Here is a 22,520-nt window from a genome sequence, read left to right on the forward strand (position 1 = left end):
AGCAAAATGTTTATCCATGCACATGGATGTCTAGAACACAGAATTTCAATCAAAATGTCAACTGTTTTCTCTTTAGAAATATGTTTTGACAGACCTTAAGGCATTATTATCAGGTTTAGGTTTTCTAGCTACACTAACTTGTCTGATTTTTGTTGCTGCAACAACTGAACTTGTGTCACACACAAGAAGCCACAATGATTTGAGGGAGCTGCGTTATCGAAACTACAACCAGGCAGAAAGTCAAGTCTCTTATGAAAGACAAAAAAAAGAGAATCAGGCTCTGAAATTTGGGGTTGTCATGAGTCAGCCAGCTCTCATTCCTGCCTGGACTCCAAAGAGACAGAACATCAGGAAACCATATGCTGATAGAAAACCCCAGACAAATATACGAGCATCTTTATTTTTCTGTCTGGTCCTTTGGATTTGTTCTTTTAACCACATCTGTGACCCCATTTCAGTTAACTCTGTTACTGTGAAAGCGGCACTTCAGATAAAACAATATTGTTTCTTTTAACTCACTTGCCTCAAAAATTTGTAAGGGCCAAAATGAATCTTAGGACAATAAAAAACTAAGTAGTATTTCATGTAAGTTGAACTATTTAAAGTTTGGTTATGCAAGGTCATCAAAAAGTATTCAACCCCCTCTGTTTTTGCTTTTGTGTCACATTTAAATTATTCCTATAATAGGGAAATTTTTAGACATAGCAATTTAACAAGGGAAACATTTTTCTTTTTCAATTACTGTTTTCTCAATAACAGATTGGCCATCCTTGGCAGCAACAACTGCCATCAAACATTTGTGATCATGACTAACAAGATGTTTTTGCAGAAATATTTTCTTTCACCCACATTGCAGGATTTCCTCTTTTTTTTAGCATGAACAGTTTAAGGCCACACAAAATCTTAATGCGAGGCCACATTACAACCTTCATTTAGTTAACTCAGAAAATCTGAAGTAGAGTCACTGCTCTATTTCATATCATTGTCTTTTTTCAAAATCTTGCAAGGTAATGGCTTAAAAGTCTAATTGAATTGATGTATTAGTAATGGCAAGCCATGCAGATCTTATAATAAAGCAGGCCCAGAAAAATACACTATTAGGTACTTTTGCTTCCTTTGGCCCATGCTAGATGGGCCTTTGTGTTCTCCTTGGTCGTTGATGGTGGCCTTGAAGCTTCACCCTAAAGATGGAATTTATGCCCAGTGTCTTATTCAGTATTCAACCATGAACACTGACTTTAACTAAGCCAAGTTAGGTCCTCAGAGATCTTCTTTTTAGATGTTATTCTTACTTTTATAACATCCTGGAAGAGTCGTTAATGTGGTCTTGGATTAATTTTGACAGATTGAGCACTCCTGGGAAACGTTCACCACTGTTGCAAGTTTTTGTAAGTTTGTGGATAATGGCTCTCATTGTGGTTCATTGGAGTGAAACCTCTCTGAGGCTGATTCAGTAGATGTCAAAAACTGTCTTCAGATGGAGTTATATTCTACAGTGTTGATGATTGTTCACCTTCAGGTTGTCAGGCAGGTTCTGTTCATGTTATTTATTAATTGCAGACGTCTGGCAGAAGTCATGCCTTAGTGTGAATTTCCAAAATGTTAGCTTGTTGTATACCAATGGAGAACATTAGTGGTGGCCTATATCATAACCATAGATACATTAGAGGGGAAAGGGAAACAATTATCAATTGCATTAAGATAAAAGTTTATTTCAATACTTTGCCTTGAATAATAATAGATTCATTTGAGTAAACTGATCAATAAAGACAGTTAAAAGCATATTATTCTCAGGCCACAGCACTCACAATCACTTATTTCTAGAGCTGCATCAAAAAGCAGCAGAAAAAGGTTTACTGAGGCAGTTAAAGCAATTAGTGAGTCTGAAATTGATGATTGCTAATGTGTTTTTCTTCCCGTAACCAAACCAAAAGGACAATTAGCTCAATTTTTAAGAGCAATGGTGCTTAATGAATGAAAAATGCCTCCCGATCTACTGACAAACGACAAAGTTACTATCAGAGCAAATGATTCACTTCATCGTTCCTCTGTCTTAGAGGAGTAGGAGATGGGAAATGGATATGTCAGAAATGAAGACAAAAGTCCTACTTTAACTTCATTAGTGACAAGTTTAAGCTTCAGTATATATGTCAAGGAGGTCCTTATTGCTTTTGATTACACTGTTTTTTTAATCTGATATTACTCTGAAACAACAATTACATGCTATGGTGTTGTGTACATGTTGTAAAAGTACTGTGCTTGTGCAATTTACCAATGCCTCAATAAGGCACTACTTGCAGGAAATATATTTCTGAAAGTGAAAAAAAAGACCTTCAATCAAAACATGAGAAGTTCTTATTTAAAACACTTATTTCATCACTGCACCTTTTTCAGGCCCCCTGTAGGCGCCCATCAAGTCCGAGGCAAATCTAGAAAAGTTAAAAACAGACATGTAAATAAGATTACCTCACCTTTTACTTTGGCTGGCCCATAAAAGAGCTCCAACAATCTCTTTTATCTTTTACAGCCTTCCTTTTGTAAAAGAATGAAAATAACCTTGACAGCTACTTCAAACACATTCTCACACTGAAACATATTTCTCGTTGTCCAGTAGGAATTACCTGCACACAGTTCTGCCAGTAACTTTTTTCACTTCATTCTGCTATCATTTTTCACCTCATCTCACACACCAACAACATTTGGTGCTGCTATTCCTATTCATTATTCTCATTACACACAGAGCTCATTTCACTCACTCCATGAAATGACAAACAAAAATAAAATCAAAAGAAATTCAACTCGACTTAATGTTGTTTTTTTTCCCCCTCTTTCTTTTGTGCAAAGTGTTAGATTTATGGACTTTGAGTTAAAGCCAATATTCCTCATTCCATCCTCACAATACTGGCAATGATGCAAGGAACAACTTATTAGAATTTTCTTGGAGCCAATATGCAAAACCATGGCATATTTATGAGCAAAGTACTCACTGGATGACAAAGTAAGAGAGCTGAATCCCAACTTGGATTATGCAAGAGTGAAAAACAAATTAATCTAAAATCCATTCTCAAGCAGCTGCAGAGGCTTGTTGTACCGACTCAAAGACATAAAACAAATGGCTGCTTACTAAATTCAGACTTCTTCTGATTGCAGAGGGTTTTCTAAAGTCAGGTGACCTTTGTAGATAAGATAGCCTTCAAGTGTGAGTCATTGAAGGCTGATACAGAGATATAAATGTAGAAAAGAGGTCAAATACCAAAAAGAATCAGGGCTTTAATGTGTCAGCTGTCTGTTCTAAGTTAAAGAACTGGCTACACTTGAAGCAGTCAGCTAAATCGCATCTCAAAATCTCTGTAACATCCTGGTTTCTGAGATGTAAAAAATTGGATAATAAATCATTAAATATGTTCTCCAGCTTTGATGGGGTTTACGTCCTACAAAAATAAAGTGAAAACAAAATGTTCTGTTTGATGAAGAAAATATTTTTTAAAGAGCTGCAATAGTCTGGCTGTATAAGTATGCACTTTTCTTTCTAAATGCATTGTTTAATGCACTCTTTGACCCAATTTCATGATTCAGTCTTTACTCCCAGCATGAACTATACTAAATATGATTATCTTGACATAAAGTAAAAATGTGTTAGTGTGGAGGGGGACAAAAAAATAAGTAAGAGAAGCAAAAACAGTAGAACAGTGATGTTGCAGGAACTGTACTTTTATTCTAAACTGATGAAAACATGAGACTCAAACAAGTCAATGAAGCACTCGGGAGGTTGTCAGTAACACTTAAAGAAGCTGCAGGCATTTTTGAGACACAACTTCAAAATATATGTTGATTAAAAAAACCCCAACACTTTGGATCACAGCGAAACAGTGGTAGTATTTTGATCTGAGGTTGGTTTTCTTCAGATGAAAAAAGGCCTCCATGATATTAGAAAGTCTTGCAATTGCAACATTGTTGGTAAGCAGTGCAGTGAGGACATATTCCAATGTTCTTTTCTTTCTTTTAAATGTGTGTATCCCACTATATTTGATCTTTAGCATTATTGGCAATGTCATTTATGTCTGCTGTGAGTTTTTGCTGCAATGAGACTATCCGGCTGACAAAATATTGCATTAGTGTGAAAAATAAAACTTCAGAACTCTTAAACTATATTAGCCAACAATTATTGCAATCCAAAGAGTCTTTTGCATATTGGGCAAACTGACAACTGAGCAACGATAATATATCTATGGTATATTGTGCAGCCCTACAAGGGGTTTTGTAAGGACAGATGAAAATATGAACAATTTTGACCAGAAACCTTCAGATATCAGGCTGAAGATAAGAGGGTTTTCATTTTTATGAACCACAGTGAATCCAAGCATACATCAAAAACAACCACAGGATGCCATCAGTGGATGAAAGTAACATTTTATAATAGCCTGCCCAAACTCCAGAACTAATGTTAGAGGAAACTGTGGTATAATCTGATGCAGACAATATATGTCATAATTTCCTGAATCTTTGCAAAGGAGAGCAAGCAAATATTTTGATCCAAAAAGAGCTCTAACAAAGTAATAGTTAAAAGGGGGTAGACCCTTATACCACCAGGATACTGCAGCTTTTTTAATATTTACCCCAATAAAAAAATTGTTTTTCCATTTGGATTTTTGAGGGCATGTGTCATATGATAAAGATTGAAAAGACTTTAAATGTTTTACCATGGTTTCATTTTTATACATCTCAGAGACTTGAACTTTTAATAAGTCATGTGTGCACTTTTGAGAACCATTGAACATAGTTTAGGGCAATTCAGTGGCTTGCTCTGCAACAAATACTCATAACACAGCAGGTCCCTCCCTTACTCCAGTTATATTCTGATGTGCTAAAGTGCAAGCAATCACAACTACCCATTCAGGAAACATGACCAACTGTCCTTGAATTGTCATCTATGTCTATGCTGTCCCTTTTAAGCTTTCCACAATGAGAGCACGGGATTAGCAATGTGTAACACGTGTATTTTAAAGCCCAGCCAACAGGTTTCAGAGTCACAGGATATCTCTGTGCCTTCATTTACCTGACTTTGATTTTTAAATAAACACAAACTCGTGTCACCCACTCTTTCCTCTGAGGAAAACTGCCATTCATCAGCACAAGCACTTCCTGTTAGGAAACTGAAGTGCCACCCACCCATTGAAAGCAATCTTGCCATGCGTACAAAAAAGGACGTCACATAAATCTACAAGTAGCTTACAGTATAACATTTTGATTGATTAATGACACAACTACAAGAAAAAGCTCACCAAGGACTTTCAAAGAGATATGCTTTTTACGTATTCACATGTACAGTTTAAGTGTCCACTTGTAGACATAAAATTAAGTCTTATTAGACATGACATTCATAAAGTAATGGCACTGAAGTATTAAGACGCAGGCAACTTTCTTTGTCTTCTTACATGTTTCTGACATACAAAGTTTGTCATTTGTGCAAGACTGCGCTGTAAATCTAACTCAAGTGCTTTCAGCGTCACCTCTCCCTTATCCTATGCTCTGTAGTTTTCACCATCCATGATTTCCTGAAAAGGCTTCCTGTTGCAGACCATTAAACACCATGACTTACAATAGGGATAATAATTAGGCAATGCTGAGCTCAAAATTGCAATTTCAGTCACGCTATAGGCAAATATAGCGTGATATATTTGCATATTGCGTGTATGTGTCTATTTTTTGTATGTGAAAACATACAATAAGTTCATAAGAACATTTTGTATGTTTTCACTCTGTTCTGGTTTCACATTTTTATGAAGCAATTACAATATCTCATAGTTACCGGTTGGCTATAGGATACCTGTCTGACAACGTCTCTACCTCCTCAATTATTCATTTTGGCTAGAGAGCTGCATCCAGGAAACTTCATCGTGAGAATGATGACGACTACCTTTCTCTTGTGCAAGTTAGGGTGTTATTTGCTACCCAGATCTGGATCTTTAAAACTTATTTGTCAAGGTTTGCTTGGCATTGCTAAGCCAGTTTGGGACTTCTTATTACTGCCTGTTCAATTCATGAAGGTAATTTGTTTAATGGATTAATTAATGTCTACAATCAACGTCAGACAAGATCTCACTGCAAAGACAGGTCACAGGACTATCATGTGGTGGTTAATCCATCAATTAATTGTACACATCAGTTAATGCCAAGCCATTTAGGTCATTTTTAAAAGTGTCCTGGTCACAAAAATCTAGAGCTGCTTTTGTCATAAATAATAAGTAGGTGTCGTAACTCCTTCCAGCTTACCAAATATTATATGGACATGCAGAGTGTGAATAAATGCTACTTGAAATATGGCCCATCAAAATTTACGTCCAAGCAGTTCCTTCTGATGGCAACATATTTTCATTATGCCAGTTGCCTTTTCTAACAATTGACACTTTATAATGCAAAAATAAATAAACAAAAAAAGAATAGTACAAATGTTTCTCTTGCTAAGTTTATATTGACGATGTCATCTTTGAAATGTCATGTTACAAAGAAATATAACACTAAAGAAAATCAGCCTTAAAGCCTCCCTTTATCTCCATATCAATTTTTTGAGTAGAAATTTCAATCTTGACAAGTTTAATGAGTTTCCAACTATTTTTAAGTAAAAGCTGCTATCATAGTTTCCTATCTTGCCTTGCATGCTATGTTTAGAAAAATGGGGATTGTGAATTTTGTGAACCATTAAGTATTGGAAGTAAGTGTGTTGCTGTTGATATGCTCCAGGCTTGAACAGAGCATGTATACTGGAATCGATACATTGGAGTTCACAGTAATTACAAAGTGAGTGATCAAGCTGCACCATTCTGCTGAGGTTGTATATATTTACAATTAAATATATACTGTGAAAACTATGGTGCTAGTTAGTTTTTGGTGGGTTCACTGAAATCAATGACAGACTATTTTATCATGACTTAAATGCCATAAATGATATGGTGTCAAATGCGGCAAAAGACAATGCAGGAGTGTTATTTTTTGTGGCATTATATCTTGTTCTTCCGTGGAAACAAAGTGCAGATACATAATATGCTGATGGGGATTTAAGACACCATGTATACCTCATAATACTGCAAATGTTTCTGCAATTGACCTAAAGAGTACAAAAATCATGTGATAAAACAACATAATGACGTTAAAACTAAGGCTATTACAAAACCATTAACAATGTTCTACTGATGATCAAATAGCTATGACTGAGATTTCACTGGAAACACAGTGAAATCCATGTAATGGGACAAAAGGACATGGTAGACTTGGTGTCACACAGAAACACATGACAACCATTTATGCCACAAGGTCTAAGGAAGGGACAGATGACTACAAGAGGATCTTTGTGCTGTCCAACCTGCCTGGAGGTTATGTTGCTATGCTCTAACCCCACATCCCATCACGCTGTCAACATGCGGAGGATCACTCATTAGCTCAATAATGTGTGCGTGTGTACATGTCAGCAAATGACGCTCATGTAAATTTATGTCTATTGTGATGACACATGGCCCATGTTGTTTTTGTATCGCATTTAAAAGCGGAAAAACTTTAATTAAATATGTCTCACAAGACTAAGTGAACACTAAAAACAAGGAACAGATTTGATGGCTAAATCACATTACGAGCAAAGCATCTCTATCCTGCAGGCTCTTTCTTTCAGCCTCTGTGTCAGCTTTTGCTGGGATTTCTCCATGCATCAGGCTAAACAAGAAACAGAGCTGAATACTGTCACCATCACACCGTCACATTAGCAAAATGAGGTTATTTTTGTACAGTGAAAAAAACAAAATGACCTCGCACTGAGGTAAAAACACGGTTACTCAAATTCTTCGACCTACACAAGCCAAGTAAAAATAAACTGTCCACCTTGTCTTTACATATTATGTGTTTATTCTTATAATTAAAAATAATCTCATTAAATATATTGTGCACTAAAGGTAATATAACAATCTCACAGTATAATAAGCATAAGGCTATAGAGTTAAATTGTGATTAAAGAATAAAATCCTGCAAAGTAATATGTCAATATATAGGGACACTTATGTGCCAAAAATAAACAATAATAGTGCCTTGTGAGTAGTCTAAATAAAGAACTGCTAGAAAATTGATCAGAAAAATTTCCAAGATGATAAACTCCCATAATTTAATGTCAGAACATCAACAGTAAGCTGTTGCCTTGCAGCAAGAAGGCCGGGGATCTTTCTGCATGGAGTTTGCATGTTCTCCCTGTGCATGCGTGGGTTCTCTCCGGGTTCTCCGGCTTCCTCCCACAGTCCAAAAACATGACTGTCAGGTTAATTGGTTTCTCTAAATTCTCCCTAGGTGTGAGTGTGTGTGTGTGAGTGTGTTGTTTGTCTTGTATGTCTTTGTGTTGCCCTGCGACAGACTGGCGAACTGTCCAGGGTGAACCCGCCTCTCGCCCGGGACGCAGCTGGAGATAGGCACCAGCAACCCTCCCGACCCCATTAGGGAAGAAGGGTGTTCAGATAATGGATGGATGGATGGACATCAACAGTAAAATACATTTGTAGTTATTGAGAAAATGGAAAGTCAGATGGATGAATAAACTCCTTTATTCTTATTTCAGTCTCCAATATATTCCTGCAGCCATATATTGGTGAAAAACAAAATGTTTACAGTTATTTTGGAATAACTGTAAATGTTTTGTTTTTTATTTCATGACCAATTACCTCACTTGATCAGCGGTTCTCAACTGTTTTTGTTTTAAACAAAAATCACTCAAGAAAACACTATTAAAACATAAATAGGAATACAACAGGACAAAATTAGAAAAAAAAATAGCAATCTTGTTAAGTCACATAATATACATAATATTAATTTCTGCTCTGCATTTCTTTCTTTATAAAGATGTTAAAACCTCGCACTGAGCTTTTTTGTCTTTCTTTTTCAAAGTTGGAAAAAGACACAGAAAGGACTTCTTTAGAAAGGACTTCTAAAGTTGAATTCAATATGAGAGAGTTGTAGAGCTGCTGTTCTATTGTGAAATAAATAGACTGCATAAACACAAAATCATTGGTTGACTAATGGACAGACAACAAAATACGACATATTACTATCCAACAGAAAAAGTCATATTCTGAAGAGAGACTATGTTTCTCCTTCTCCATTGCACAAAGATGCACCACACTGTGTCGGACAAGATGTAATTCTTTAAGGAGAAAAGTATGGCCCTAGGTAGCTTGTTTCCTGCAGTGCTAACTGGACGCCTGAGGACATTTTCGACTGGCTATGATTATGAGCAACAGCAAATAAAAGCAAAAAATCATGTCTGACAGATGTAATATGCCCCCTTCACTCAACTGATCAAAGCCCTGTGCACGTTATTGTGTACATATTGTCTGAACATGGCAAAAAAAAAATCAAATGGCCAGGGGAAAAAAAAAAGTCTAAGATTGCAGACGTTGCTCAAAACACTACTCAACTTGCAGCTCTACATTCAGAAGAAAAAACCTCGGCTAAGATTAACCTATTTATAAATAAAACATGTGCATAAATTTCATCTGACTTGCTTGTCACGCAGTTGAAAACTTTTCTAAATGGAACATTTGAAAAAGAGCCAAAAGAAAAAGGACAGCATAGTGACAGCCACTTCTTGACAAAAATACAGAAAATGTCACCTTAAAAGAAAATCTTGTAGCTTCTTATTCAAAGTATGTCATGTGAGCCTTAAGATGTTTTTCCTTGCTAGCTAAGGACTTTAAGTTGCCAAAGCAGTGATTTTCTTTGTATTGACGATATAAATTAAATGTGTTAATGAGTGCGAACTATTATGTATCAACCTAGGAGATCATTTCACTTGGGAATCAGAAAAAAATACATTAAAGAACAATGCAATAGACGTTACCTGATTATATATATATATATATATATATATATATATATATATATATATATATATATATATATATATATATATATATATATATATATATATATATATATATAATCGTTTGAAGAAATTTGTTGTGCGGCCAAGTGGGACAGATACCACCATGTATAGCAAATCTTGCAGTCATGTGCTTATGACCCACATGTGTGTCTAATATAAAGAGTCCCCATACTGATTTGCCCTGTAGCGCTGGAGAAGCAGCAAACCAAATTTAAAAACTTTATTATATTGAGGAATTTGGATGCATCTGTCTTAACCAATTAAATCAAAATTATATAATTCATGAAAAGCCTGGAATTAACCCAAATAGAGAAAGCCCAACTTACCAAGACATACAGACATATTTAAAGCCACAACTAATCTAATTAAAACAAATCTTCCACCACTCCCCATGTGGGTTGGTAACCACACAATGGGTCTTTCAATGCACATCTCCAAGATTTTCAGAGCATATTTCTCCTCTAATTTTATCAACACTTAGTTTACCTAGTACACCAGAAAGAAATAAGTCTGTTTTCTATTGTTCCAAATGTACATGTGATCCTCAATAGAAACCAAAGACATGCAGTACAACAAGTATATGATTTTTTTTTATTTCATTAGTATGAACAGTTTGTGTCCTTGAAGCATCTGCACTTTGATGATAAAACCCTTGCACTGACGATGAGGAATGTTAGGCCCAAAGTGATTAAAAGTTACAAAATTAAAATAAATATGAATCATGCCTGAGAGTAAACTATATGTTTAGCTTTCAAGTGTCTTCTGAAGTGTACTGCTGGAAAAGCGTTTCTGATTTCATGAGGTCACATAAGCACTAGTAATGAATGGAGGGATATGAGAGCAAAATACTATGTTAGGTAAACATCTTTCAGAAATAAACACTGCATAATTTTCTCACTTAATTGTTATAATTAGTTTAGACTCACTGAGTTATGTAAACTCTAAATGTGCCTCTAAATATTTCTAAATAAGGTCTATCATATGAGAAAATGAATAAATGAAATTATGAATGCAACAGTCATTTTCTATTTCACACAAAATGAATACCATTTAAGTTATGAGCTGATGGGTTTTTATTCATCTTTAAGTCCTTGAACCCATCACCTAACAAGTATTTTTGAAACATCAGGACTGTTTCAGTCTCTTAACTCGTACTCATTGTACAGTATATCTGAAAAGACAGATCAGATATAAAAAATGAGAAAAAATACTTTGGAAAGACTTTATTTCAGTAAGATTATAAAATCTCAAAATAGAAATAGTCAATAAAAAGTTTACCATCTGAAAATAGCTTGTTATTTTCAGCTAAATGTCTTGTAGTGGGTAGAATTCCTGAAATAACAGCCAATTACTGAGTTTGTTTGTGTGCATTTGTTTACTATAAAACAACAGATGGAGAGCAGGTGAAGCAAACTATCAGGGCTCAGCTGCAAGATCCAGTTTCTCAGCTACAAATCAACATTTCTAAAACAAATGAAAATAACAATAAGTAAATAAAACTCTTATGGTTATGCTAATAGTTTCAGGTTATGTTTTCTAGAGATAAAAATTTAAAAATAGCTTTAAGCATTCTGCATAACTTTTATAGTCACTTATTTTTAACTATCTAAAATTAACAGTACAGTAGCCGACAGATAACTTAATATAAAAAACGTCATTGTACAGGGTCAAACATAAATGTTAGCATTTCATTAATTGTATCAGATTACAGCATAAGCAAATTTGCTCGTGTACTTTGTGCATTTCATGATAATTTAGTCCACAGGTTTCTAAAAGATGTCAATTAAGTTAGGATAAGTCATTTATAAATCTTTTCCACCTTCAATGCGACATATTTATTGCACAGTTCAACTAAAGAAATGTTGAGCTAATTACAGAAATATTGAACAAATATTGATAAAGAAGTTGTAAACTCTGGTACCTTTGAACAAATGTTGGTTAAAGTACTTTAATTTTTTTGCAGGTCCGTTAAAATGTTACAATACGTTGAAGTGATCTAAAGATTTCACAGCAATCTGATTTTATATATATATACTATATATAAAATGGCACAGTAAAGACGTCCATTTCTGGAAATATTAGAAAAGTGTCAGCCAAAAGCTGTTTGGTACACTTTTTAGATTCACTGTACATGAAACACATCATGGATTCATGCTATGTGAATTATGCATTAACATAATAATCTACCTAAAATGACCTGAACAGCTAAAAAGTAATTCTGAATTTATTCACCACAGTGACTCGGATAAAGCTTCAATTGTCTTCTGATGATGAGGATTATGCCTCCTGTCACATTTCTGTATTTGTGCTTTAAAACATATTCATATTTCTTACATGAATATTAAGCTTGCATGCTGATCTCAAACACAGAGCCAGTGGATGGCATTACATAATCTCTGACCTAGAGGGAGAGATAAATGTGGACCAAGCCCCACAACTCACATAAGGGGGGCAGCAGAAAAACCAGCTTGTTGAAGGAGAGCCACTTTTGAAGCAGAACCCTGCAGCCAGAAAACAACTGAGCTGAGAACGACAGACAGCAGAGGGGACCAGCCAACCAGTTGTCACTGTCCTGCAGTGTGATCTAATGAGCCATCAACGAACAGTCGTCTGGTAAAAACAAGCAGTTAAAAGCCCAGGCTATGACCTTCCACACAGGCAAATAGCGCGAGAACTTCAGCCAACCGTCCATTTCTGCATGTTTACCCTTAAATCATTCCCCCCAGCAAAATGAAGACAGGAAGGTCAGCATTGTTAGTTATGCCAACTTTTGCAGAAACATTACAGCAGGCATTTCAATTCCTCTGATGAATTCAACTATTTTTCTTTCTTTGTCTACAACTATTATAAGGGTTGAAAAGCCTAATCTTTAGATCTGGAATGCACTACTTATGCAACTAATGAGAATATATATATAGCAACCTGATAAATATTAATAAAAATATATATTAAACATGTACATCTCAGGTATATTTGACGGTAACTGGCATGTGATTGTACAGCGCTTTATCAAGACCAGAGGACCTCAGAGTGCTTCAGACTACATTCAGTCATTCAAGCAAGCAAGCTACCATATTCTTGAGCAGGAAATAAAAATAATGTTAAAAAATTTAAGTCCCTGAAATATGTAAAGCTGCTTTAGAAAAAATAAACAAAATACAGCATTAAGAAAGAAAGCAAGAAAGATAGAGAGAGAGGGAGGGAGATATTGAGAGGGTAAACTTTAAAAGATAAGAGTACCACATAAACTCCTCTTTAAATCTCAATCTTCCTCTATTTATTTTGTTTTTATTTCTGGGGACATTTTTTGTTTGATGGAGTGTTTACTAATTATTTCTTAACAGCAGTATTTATTTATTTATGAATAACACACCTCTCCATAACACTATGTGATAAATGAAGTTATGTGTGTTGAAGTGGAATGACACAGATAAAAAGTGTGAAACATGTGAAGAAAGGGATGTGCAAAATTTCTAGAAAGCAAAGAAACCAGCAGAAATATGTTGATATTTAAAAAGAGTTGCTATGCGGAAACCAATATCAGCTGGTGCATCATCAGAACTATAATACAGAAGTGAAAAGAACTACAATAATTTCATCCCAAGCTAGCTATGGCAAGTTGCTCCTCATAAGATTTCTGACAGATTATTCAAAAGACTTATGAATTCTCACTGCACAAGACTCCAGAGCTGATGCATGTATAAAACTTTACCAAAGACCTAGCTTAAGGGTGTTAATAATTTCCATACATTTCCTTACATCCTTGTCCCTAATGAGGTTGGGAGGTGCTGGTGCCTATCTCCAGCTAACATTCTGGGCGAGAGGCAGGGTCACCCTGGACAGGTCACCATTCTGTCGCAGGGCAACACAGAGACAGACAGGGCAAACAACCATGCACATACACAGACACACACACACGCACACACCTAGGGAGATTTTAGAGAGACATGTTAGACAGTCATGTTTTTGAAATGGGAGGAAGTCGCAGTATCCGGAGAGAACCCACGCATGCAAAGGGAGAACATGCAAATTCCATGCAGAAAGACCTCGGGCCGGGAACCAAACCCAAGACCTTCTTGTTGCGAGGCAAAAGTGCTACCAACTGCGCCACTGTGCATCTGATTTGGTTAATCAATTTGAAATGTTTAATTGCAATTTCTTTTTTTTTGTACCAATGAAAGCAACTGTCTTAAGTTTTTTTTTCCAATTTGAATAACTTTTAAATGGAAATGGGAAGCCAAGAAAAATAAATAAATAAATCAGACACGACCAAGGTGTCACAAACATGTCTGAAATGTGTTCATTAGTTGACTTCAAAAACATCTTGCCTGAATATCTGTCCTTCACTCACTTCTATCAAAGAAAATACAAGCTATTGACAACATATGTTGGAATTAACCGGCCCATAACCCTTCCATTTTAGCAACAAACTCGGGGATGGTAAAATCTAGAGAGCATAATGCTTAATGCTGAAAATGAAAAAAGAGCTTTCCAAAATAATAAACTAGAGGCAAGAGGCTTAACCCACATGCACCACGCATTGAAGACAAAGACTGAGCAATAAATTCAGATAAATAAGTTCACTTGTTCATGTGTCAGCTGAGGGTACTTTAAGTTCTTGTCCTAATATCACACTGCTTAGGATTAAGATACAGTTTCACATCAAATGTTGCTAGTTGAAACCACTCTTTTTTATTGGTGTACAAGCTAAAAAGCCTAGAAAGGGGTTTCTGTCAGTAGCACTGTGTTTCACAGAGTACTGTAAAACAGTGGTACCCAACCCCCGGGCCGCGGACCAATTGTTACCAGGTCACGCAAGAAATAATTAACCCTTTGAGGCCCTGCTATGATTTGGAGTGCATTAACCTCTAGAACCTCTAGAACCTCTAGAACCTCTAGAACCTCTAGAACCTCTAGAACCTCTAGAACCTCTAGAACCCACTGGTGGGTCCGTCGGGTTCTAGAGGTTAAATATTTCCATTTTATGTATTATTTGAGTCTGAGGATCTTTTATTTTGAAAATCCTTTAACCGGATTCTCTCGGTTACGTCTTGCGCGCCAACATTGAGCTCACAACCAGCAAAATGAGTAAGAAACAGATCAAATGTCTTTGGAAAGTTTCTTTGTGAAGGGGAAAAGGCCCAGAGAAGAGACAGGAAAATGTATTTATCCCGGTAGGTGATTCCCACATTCCAAGCCCGCTCTGCATGATATGGTGACCGGCTCGTTAATGAGGCAATGAAGCTTCAAACTGCTTCGCCAGGTAGAGACCAGGCACCCTGTGCATGAGCAACACTTTGGGTGTCATTGTCTCTCATCACTCCCAGATGGGACCGTCTCATTCCAGAGAAATGAGGGCTCCCATTAGTCGTTATAATGAGTTAAAATTTTCACAAAAGTAAAATGCTTGTTTTTGTGGCACATCTGTATCTTGTTTTGGAGGGATAAGTAGACATTGCCATAGTGACCAGAGTCAGAGAGCGTTAAGGCAGTGGTCTAGACGAGATGAAAGGACTAAAACTTGTGAGTTTTAGGTCTGGTTCACACGGCACGATTTAAGGATTGTCGACCGATTTTCCAAACCTTTGTGAGCACACAGGACACGAGCCGATAAAAGTACAACAGGTTTGATCGGTTCTTGTGTCCAGCCACACGGCAGGAGCAACACACCACACACAAATCGATTCCACTCACAACCATCCCGATTCCACAAGAAAATTCAGTAAAACCCCCAACATACCATACATGAATTTAGAATAATAAAACACGGATGACGATGTAGAACAGTATTGATAGTTTGTAGACTCATTTTAAGCGATAAAAGACGTAACAAAAAGAAAAGGTATTTGATAAAAGAGGGTGGGAGCAGAATTTTATTACCAACCAGTAATAAAAAGGTTGGGGACCACTGCTGTAAAATATCTATTTTGAACATAAGTAATGTTCAGTAGCTACCACTGCATTGAAAACAATTATACTGATTGGCAACTGTTATCGCCGCCAGTTTCAAACCCACCATTTATAAATCATGAATGCAGCAAACATGTGGTGCAGTGAAGAACAGCGTCAAGTGCCAAGTACAGCAACCTCTGGTGTCTCCACTTTGTGTGATGTTCAAGTCAGTACCTACAGGACATCTGGTACTGGTGCAGTGTCATAAACAATATGCAGTCAACTTCCTACAATTATCCTACAGTGCTCTGCTCCTCTGATGGGAATACTAATGTCCTAATACAAACTTTTAAAACCTGCCTTTAAAACCCTAGTTGTTGTTTTTTTCATTAAAAAGTAATGTAGTGTTGTTGTAAGTCATATACAACCCACTTTCAAATGTCTTCATGTCTTTATGTTGTATTTTGTTATCTTTTCTGGGCAAGGAGGAGGAAATACATGTTAACCTATGTATCCAGAAAAGACAAACAAATAAAAAGATCTTCATAGGGCCTCTCTACCACCTGTCACTTTTCCAGGTGCCCCCAAATGGAATACAGAAACAAATTTGTGGCCGGCACATGTACAGCATTCAGCATATCTTCACTAGTTTCAACAGAAAAAAAAGATGCATGGAAAGTCTTATCTTTCTTTGTTAAAAATTTTCCCATAAACTCCTACATGATTTGTAGGAGGGGATATTTGGTCTTGATGAGATACAAGGAGATTGTAAACCCACAACGGTTCTGTTTACATATTCCTGAAGAAAGCCAAACAAAGAAGCTCCACTATATAAGCCATGAGGTTACGGCTTTGGGAGTTTAAGTAGCAATGCTCTAATCACAAGAAGCAAGATTTGGGGCACAAAAACATGTCTGACAAGATGCACATTTTTTTTTTTTATCTAAGTAGGAATCCTGCAGTGGTCAATGATTTTCTCCAGTTCTGCTGACATAAATTCATTCTGGTCGACCCTTTCTGTTAATTCACTTTGTATATAGTATTGTTTTATTACTTGCATTTTTCCAAAGCAGCATGAAGAAGTGTTAACTCCCTACTTTTATGTATTTTACCATTTTATTGTTACACTTAAAGTTTTAGTAGGAACACCAAAAAACCTTGGCATGGATTTTACATTTTACCTCAATGGTAAACCTGTTTCTATAGGTCATATGGTCTCTATAGTTTGCTGTCACTTTAAGATAAACACATATAACTAAAAGGAATGTGTTTAAACAGTTCACGATTGATTATGTCTATTGTCTATCTTTAGGAGTGGAGTCTTATTTTGGTCACTTTAACAAAAGCATGAAACAGAGCCTGCTAGATATCCATCAAACTTTGTTTACACAAAACTTTGTACTCTCTAGCTATGTAAATTAGGTACAAAAGAAAAGTTAAACCACTTACTTTCAATAGCTAAATGAATTTCAGTTTGAGAAGAAAGACATTCGTCACAAACTGTGTGATTAGGTATGGGCAAATAGAGGTATTTTTGTACTGTATTTTGTCTTAGTGTTTCAATATTTTAACAGGTAAGTCATCAAACATTAATTTGTTTACACAATCTACATCATCAGTTTGCAGTAGAAAAGCAATCCACAACTGAGTGTTAAAACTGCAATGTTGTACAAGCAAACACTGGACCAGATTTTTTTGAAGCTACGTCTTTGATCCAGGGCAAGTGGTAAAAGAAATGGCAATGATTGGATTTTGCTTTCTAGAGATACAACAGGAAACCAGCCGGAGTGTGCAATCAGTCCATTTTCAGCTTGACAATTTTTAAAAACTGGATCTTTTTCAAGTCAATGAACACACCATCTATAGGGTTATGGTAACAACAGGTAATAACAGCATTCTTTTCTTGGTGAGGGTTTTTTTTCTTTCATAGTGAGGGAAAAGTACTCAGCTATTTTCAGAATCAACAAGGTTTTAAAAGTATTGTCGATACCCACAGAAATGTATAAGACTATTACAAAAGAAACTGTGTTTGTGTGATGAATCTGCAGCTAATCTGCAGCTTATGTAGAAGAGAGCAGGAATTCATTAGCTAACAGGAAGGTGAACATAATACAGTACTCTGTATACATATACTCTGTTTCATCTGTGGGCTTTCCAACAGAGTTTTGGAAACTCTGAAAAACCCAGAAAGGCAAAGATATCTGTTTGAGTACTGGCTGCCACACACACAAACTACATGGTTTGTGTGTTACAATGGTTGTAACCTTTGTGTCATTGTTTGAAAATAGTAAAACCTCATTTCACAGCAACTGCTCATTCACACATACACCGTGATGTTATCTCATTTCCAATTTACATTTGAACAGCTCACAGAAATGGCCTAGCAAAGTAAATGCTTTCTCATGTCTCCTGACACTAAAGCAGATATTAAAATGAAATCAGAATTTGTCCAAAACTGGTATTGCCAAATAAGTGGTTTACAAAAAATATCATAAATTGGCTACAAAATTCTGACAAAAAAAAAAACTATTTTATTTCTATTTTTTCTTTACTGAACACAACTTCTATAGAACTACCAGACAGCTCGGTCTGACTGGCTTTGAGTATCCAAAAAGTCACTGCCCTTCATGTGTAAGAGGATCTTGCTGCATACCCCTGCCTGCTTTGGACTTTGCCTTCGTGTTCTGCAGGGAGATGGGAGGAGACGACTACGCACTGCATGAGTCCCACAATGAGAGGAATGATCACATTCTGGCAGCCAAATCAACACTTTTCATCAAATAAAAAATGTGCAACTAAACCAGCGCCCAACACTGTGAATTTTTATAGGAACCATTGTAAAACACTTGGACAAAACAAACAAAAAAAAAGTTTTAATGGGTTAATTAAATTTTCTTTTTATTTGCACAATAATTTGTCATTACATAGCCCTTTTTTAAGGCTTTCTACATTCTCTGTGTGAGCCTTTGAGGTTTGTGTGCACTCATGAGCAGACTGTTTGTGTATGAAAGGGGTAGGGTTATTAATAAGACAAATAAGGGGTATGTATTGTTTCAACATCTTCAAACTAGTCTAACGACATCGGTGAAACGTAGCACCTGAATGAAAGTCTGATCTAGCTGTATTAACATGTGTACCTTTAATGCTCCACTGGTTTTGTTGCCTGTTTTGATATAACCCCACCGTTTGCTTGTTTAAGAGCCGTGTCCACCATCTGTACCAATGCATGCAGCTTGTGTGAACTCTGACCTTTGATCTCTGTCTCTTGTGATGTGTCGGGGGTCAGAGACTTGCAGTTTCTCAAGCACACTATCTAAGCCCGTCAGCAGAGCTCATGGACCCATCCCCCCACTGCGTGGCTGCTCCCCTCAGCATACTCTCACCCCCCAAATGCTTTCATGGCAAGCTCAGTGCTGTCAGTAAAGGTCAACTGCACCTTTAGCCTGCCGAGGTCTTTGCCCCCACAGCACGGGCACCATTTTGTGACAGATATGGATGTTTTTGAGAACAAACAGGGCCCAGAGCGCCACTGTACTGTGACATACCCTGTATTTATCTATTTGTTCTCTCTACATAAAGCTGCCCACAAAGTAAATATAATCAATATAAAAGTCTTTTCAAAAGAGGTATTGATAAAAAAAAATATGTTGTCTAATATATGTGACTAATATTAGATAATTTCATTGTTTTTAAACCAATACTTGGGAATACTTGTGAAGTTAGTATTTAGTACAGGTAAGCCCAGAATTATTCATACCCCAGGCATATTTAGGTTAAACTTCTCTTTTAATGTAACCAACATGTCTCTTCTGTCTGGAAGAAACATTAACATTTTAGTCAGCGCCTAGCTGAAGTCCTGACTTGGACGTGAGAAATAATCTGTGGAAGGACGAAAAGATTAGGGTCTCAAAGGATAGAATTCATCACCAAAGAGAAATGGTCAAAATACAAGTGGAAACATGCAGTTATAAGCATTTAATTGTAGTACTTATAATAAACATGTTACACTTGCTGAAATTGCTTTAAATACTTTTTGACAAACCATTTAAAAAAAATATTGTCATAAATTAATACTCCTTCTATAAAGTTTTATTATCTCCGTCACTTCCAATCAGGAAAAAAAAAACAAAAAAAAAACAGATTGGTTGTTTGTCTCTTCTAGAGCTTTGCTCCCGATTTAACTTTTAAAGCATAAATCTCTGCTATTGAGAATCTAACCTTCAAAGTTTTTTTTTTTTTGTATTTTGTTTTGACATTTACTATTTACTACATGAGCCAACATCATCAAGTTAAAAGACCTGTTATTATTTTATTAAAAAATACAGTAATTATTTTGTGTTTGCCTTCACAACACTGAACTAAACCCACATTTAGCAACACAAAGTCGGATTTATCTGAAAAGAGCGAGCTGTAAATTATTCTACATCTTAAACAAAAAAAATATTTTGGATGCTTGCTGTATTAAAGTGAAAAATATCTTAAATTTTATTGAGTTGAGCAATTTTCTGGGTCAAGTATTTTTTGCGTGTTGTTTTAGCAACAAAACAAGTTTCCCTTCCTCCTTTTGGATAAATAACTGATTGTCTCTGGAAAACAAATAAATAAGTTGAAAAGAGAAAAATATTTGATCTTATGAAAATATTTTATTTTCAAAAAAAATAAATGAATCAATTCTGAAGGTCTTGCTTAAGTGGAAATTTCACCCTAAAAAACAATAAAAGGTTTATTGGTATCAACTGACTGCAAATAGTCCCATGACCACCTTTTTGACAACAATACATCTCAGCACAGCTATCACTCCATAAACTTATAAATCCAAGAACTTTCTGAATAATGTGTACTTGGAATGGTATTTCATCTCTAATTCAGCCACACTGAAGGCCCTCGTTATGAGTCCTTCAACAATTAGTGTTCTTTAGAACTTGGATAATAGCATTATTATATTGCTGAAAGATCTAAATCTTATGTTAGGAATTTACTCAATCACAGGAAGCTTTTTCTAATTAGCTCCACTGACAAATGTAAGAGGATAATGCTTGCAAACCCACACATAGTGCTTGTGGTTTCACAAAATTGTGTATGTGGATTAAGCTTGAAGCTAAGTCAGCTGCTTTCCAAGAGCACCAGATTCATTGAGTGTTCTGGCAAGGGTCATGTTTCAGAAATTCTGGAGACACATACTAAGATACTGGAGGCAAGAAATATGTCGAGTTTAGGTGTGATAGCTTTGTCTAAGTCAAACAGCATACTTCAGCTTAAAGTGTTTTTCTATAATGACACCAAAATTCCAAGTACACCAGAGTTAACAAAACACTTGCGGCATCTGATTACATGAAAGGGGTTTGATGGAGGAAGGTCAATGTTTTTGGTGGCTTATCTGGAGGATCTCAAGGTGGTCCTTGAAAGAGACGTCTGAATCAGAATCCTGAGTCATCTTGGCAGGCTCCTTTTGATACAATTTTTAAGAACAATATAATGTAGTATATATTTTTTTTACTGACTCAATGTGTAAAACAACTTCCTTATATATCTCTGCATCAACACCTGGGAACAACCTCTTAGAGGAATGACACAGAATTATATACCAGCTTGGATCTAAATAAATACCTGCTCTTTGACCAGCTTTGAGAAGTCACATTTTATGCAATTTCCTGATCATAAGCTATTGCTAACTCCACATGCCTGCTGCCAGGAATGAATCTGAGCACTTCAACTACACCTTATGGAAGTAACATATAATAGAGTAGCACAAATGTGGACAGGCTATTCTTGCAGACAACTTTCATGAAACCTGTCAGATAAAAGTGGTGAGTGAAAGATGTCAAATGCTATGTTGGTGGCCATTTTAATAGTGACAGGCTCACATCATAATGTGACAGTGAAAGGCTTGAGCTGCCCGTAAGTAGAAACTGTATATTCAGAAATCAAAATAGCTTGATATATACCCACAGTATCTGCATGCTTTAGTTGTAAATGGTAATATGCAGCGTTTGTTGGCTGTTCTCCAAATGAGGGACTTGTCAAGAGAAGAAAAATGTATCACAACAATTTTGTCCTTTTACACTAGATTACTTTTGAAAGACAAAGCAAGATTTTTTTTTACCAGAACAATGTTCAACTTTACCAACAGAAGCTAAGACATCTCTGCCATACTGAGCGATTACAGTAGCAGAATGGGGATAATCTGGTGCAGCCAAGTGTAAAGGTATTACAGGCAGTGTTACCTTCTCAACCTAATTTCTATTTTTCTCCACAGTCACTTAAATTTGCTCCACGGTCACTTAAATTTGGATTAAAACACTTCATTATTTTGTGAGTAGAGTTGGGCAATCAATCAATAATTATATTTTGATGGACATATTGTGATGAACATGTCCTCAATATCAACAGAAAATATGTCAAATAGAATAATTTCAATAATTTCACAGAACTCTAAACAAGAACTGTGTGGCATTCTGGGGAATGTAGGCAGTGGAAAGCCTTTAGCCTCTCCATCTCTCAGGGTCAGCTAATAAAGGTTGGTAGCATCAATTAACTCACTCACACATTGGTAACCTAGAAACACCCCATTGAGTAACTTGCTTAGCAGCAGTTTCACATTTCGCCACCATGCCTCATAACTGCATAACCCTCCTGTTATGTTCGTTTCTGAGGCACAGCAATTTCTTCTACCACAGCAATGTTCATGGGTCAATTTGACCCGGGGAGTGTTTAA

General features: G+C 36.1%; 1 protein-coding gene across 2 annotated transcripts in view; it reads right to left on the reverse strand.

The window, feature by feature from the left end:
- The window catches only part of stat5a (signal transducer and activator of transcription 5a), a 60,144-nt gene that overhangs the window by 28,353 nt on the left and 9,271 nt on the right, over positions 1–22,520 (reverse strand). The window contains exon 1 of one of the 2 annotated variants that reach the window (XM_044099378.1): positions 2,386–2,411. The exons of the other annotated variant lie outside the window; for it this stretch is intronic. The gene's annotated coding sequence lies outside the window, so the exon portion shown is untranslated. Of the gene's footprint in view, positions 1–2,385; positions 2,412–22,520 lie in introns of those variants that run through there. 2 annotated transcript variants of the gene reach the window in all.

The sequence above is a fragment of the Gambusia affinis genome, linkage group LG19, assembly GCF_019740435.1.
Source record: "Gambusia affinis linkage group LG19, SWU_Gaff_1.0, whole genome shotgun sequence".
Taxonomy (NCBI): domain Eukaryota; kingdom Metazoa; phylum Chordata; class Actinopteri; order Cyprinodontiformes; family Poeciliidae; genus Gambusia; species Gambusia affinis.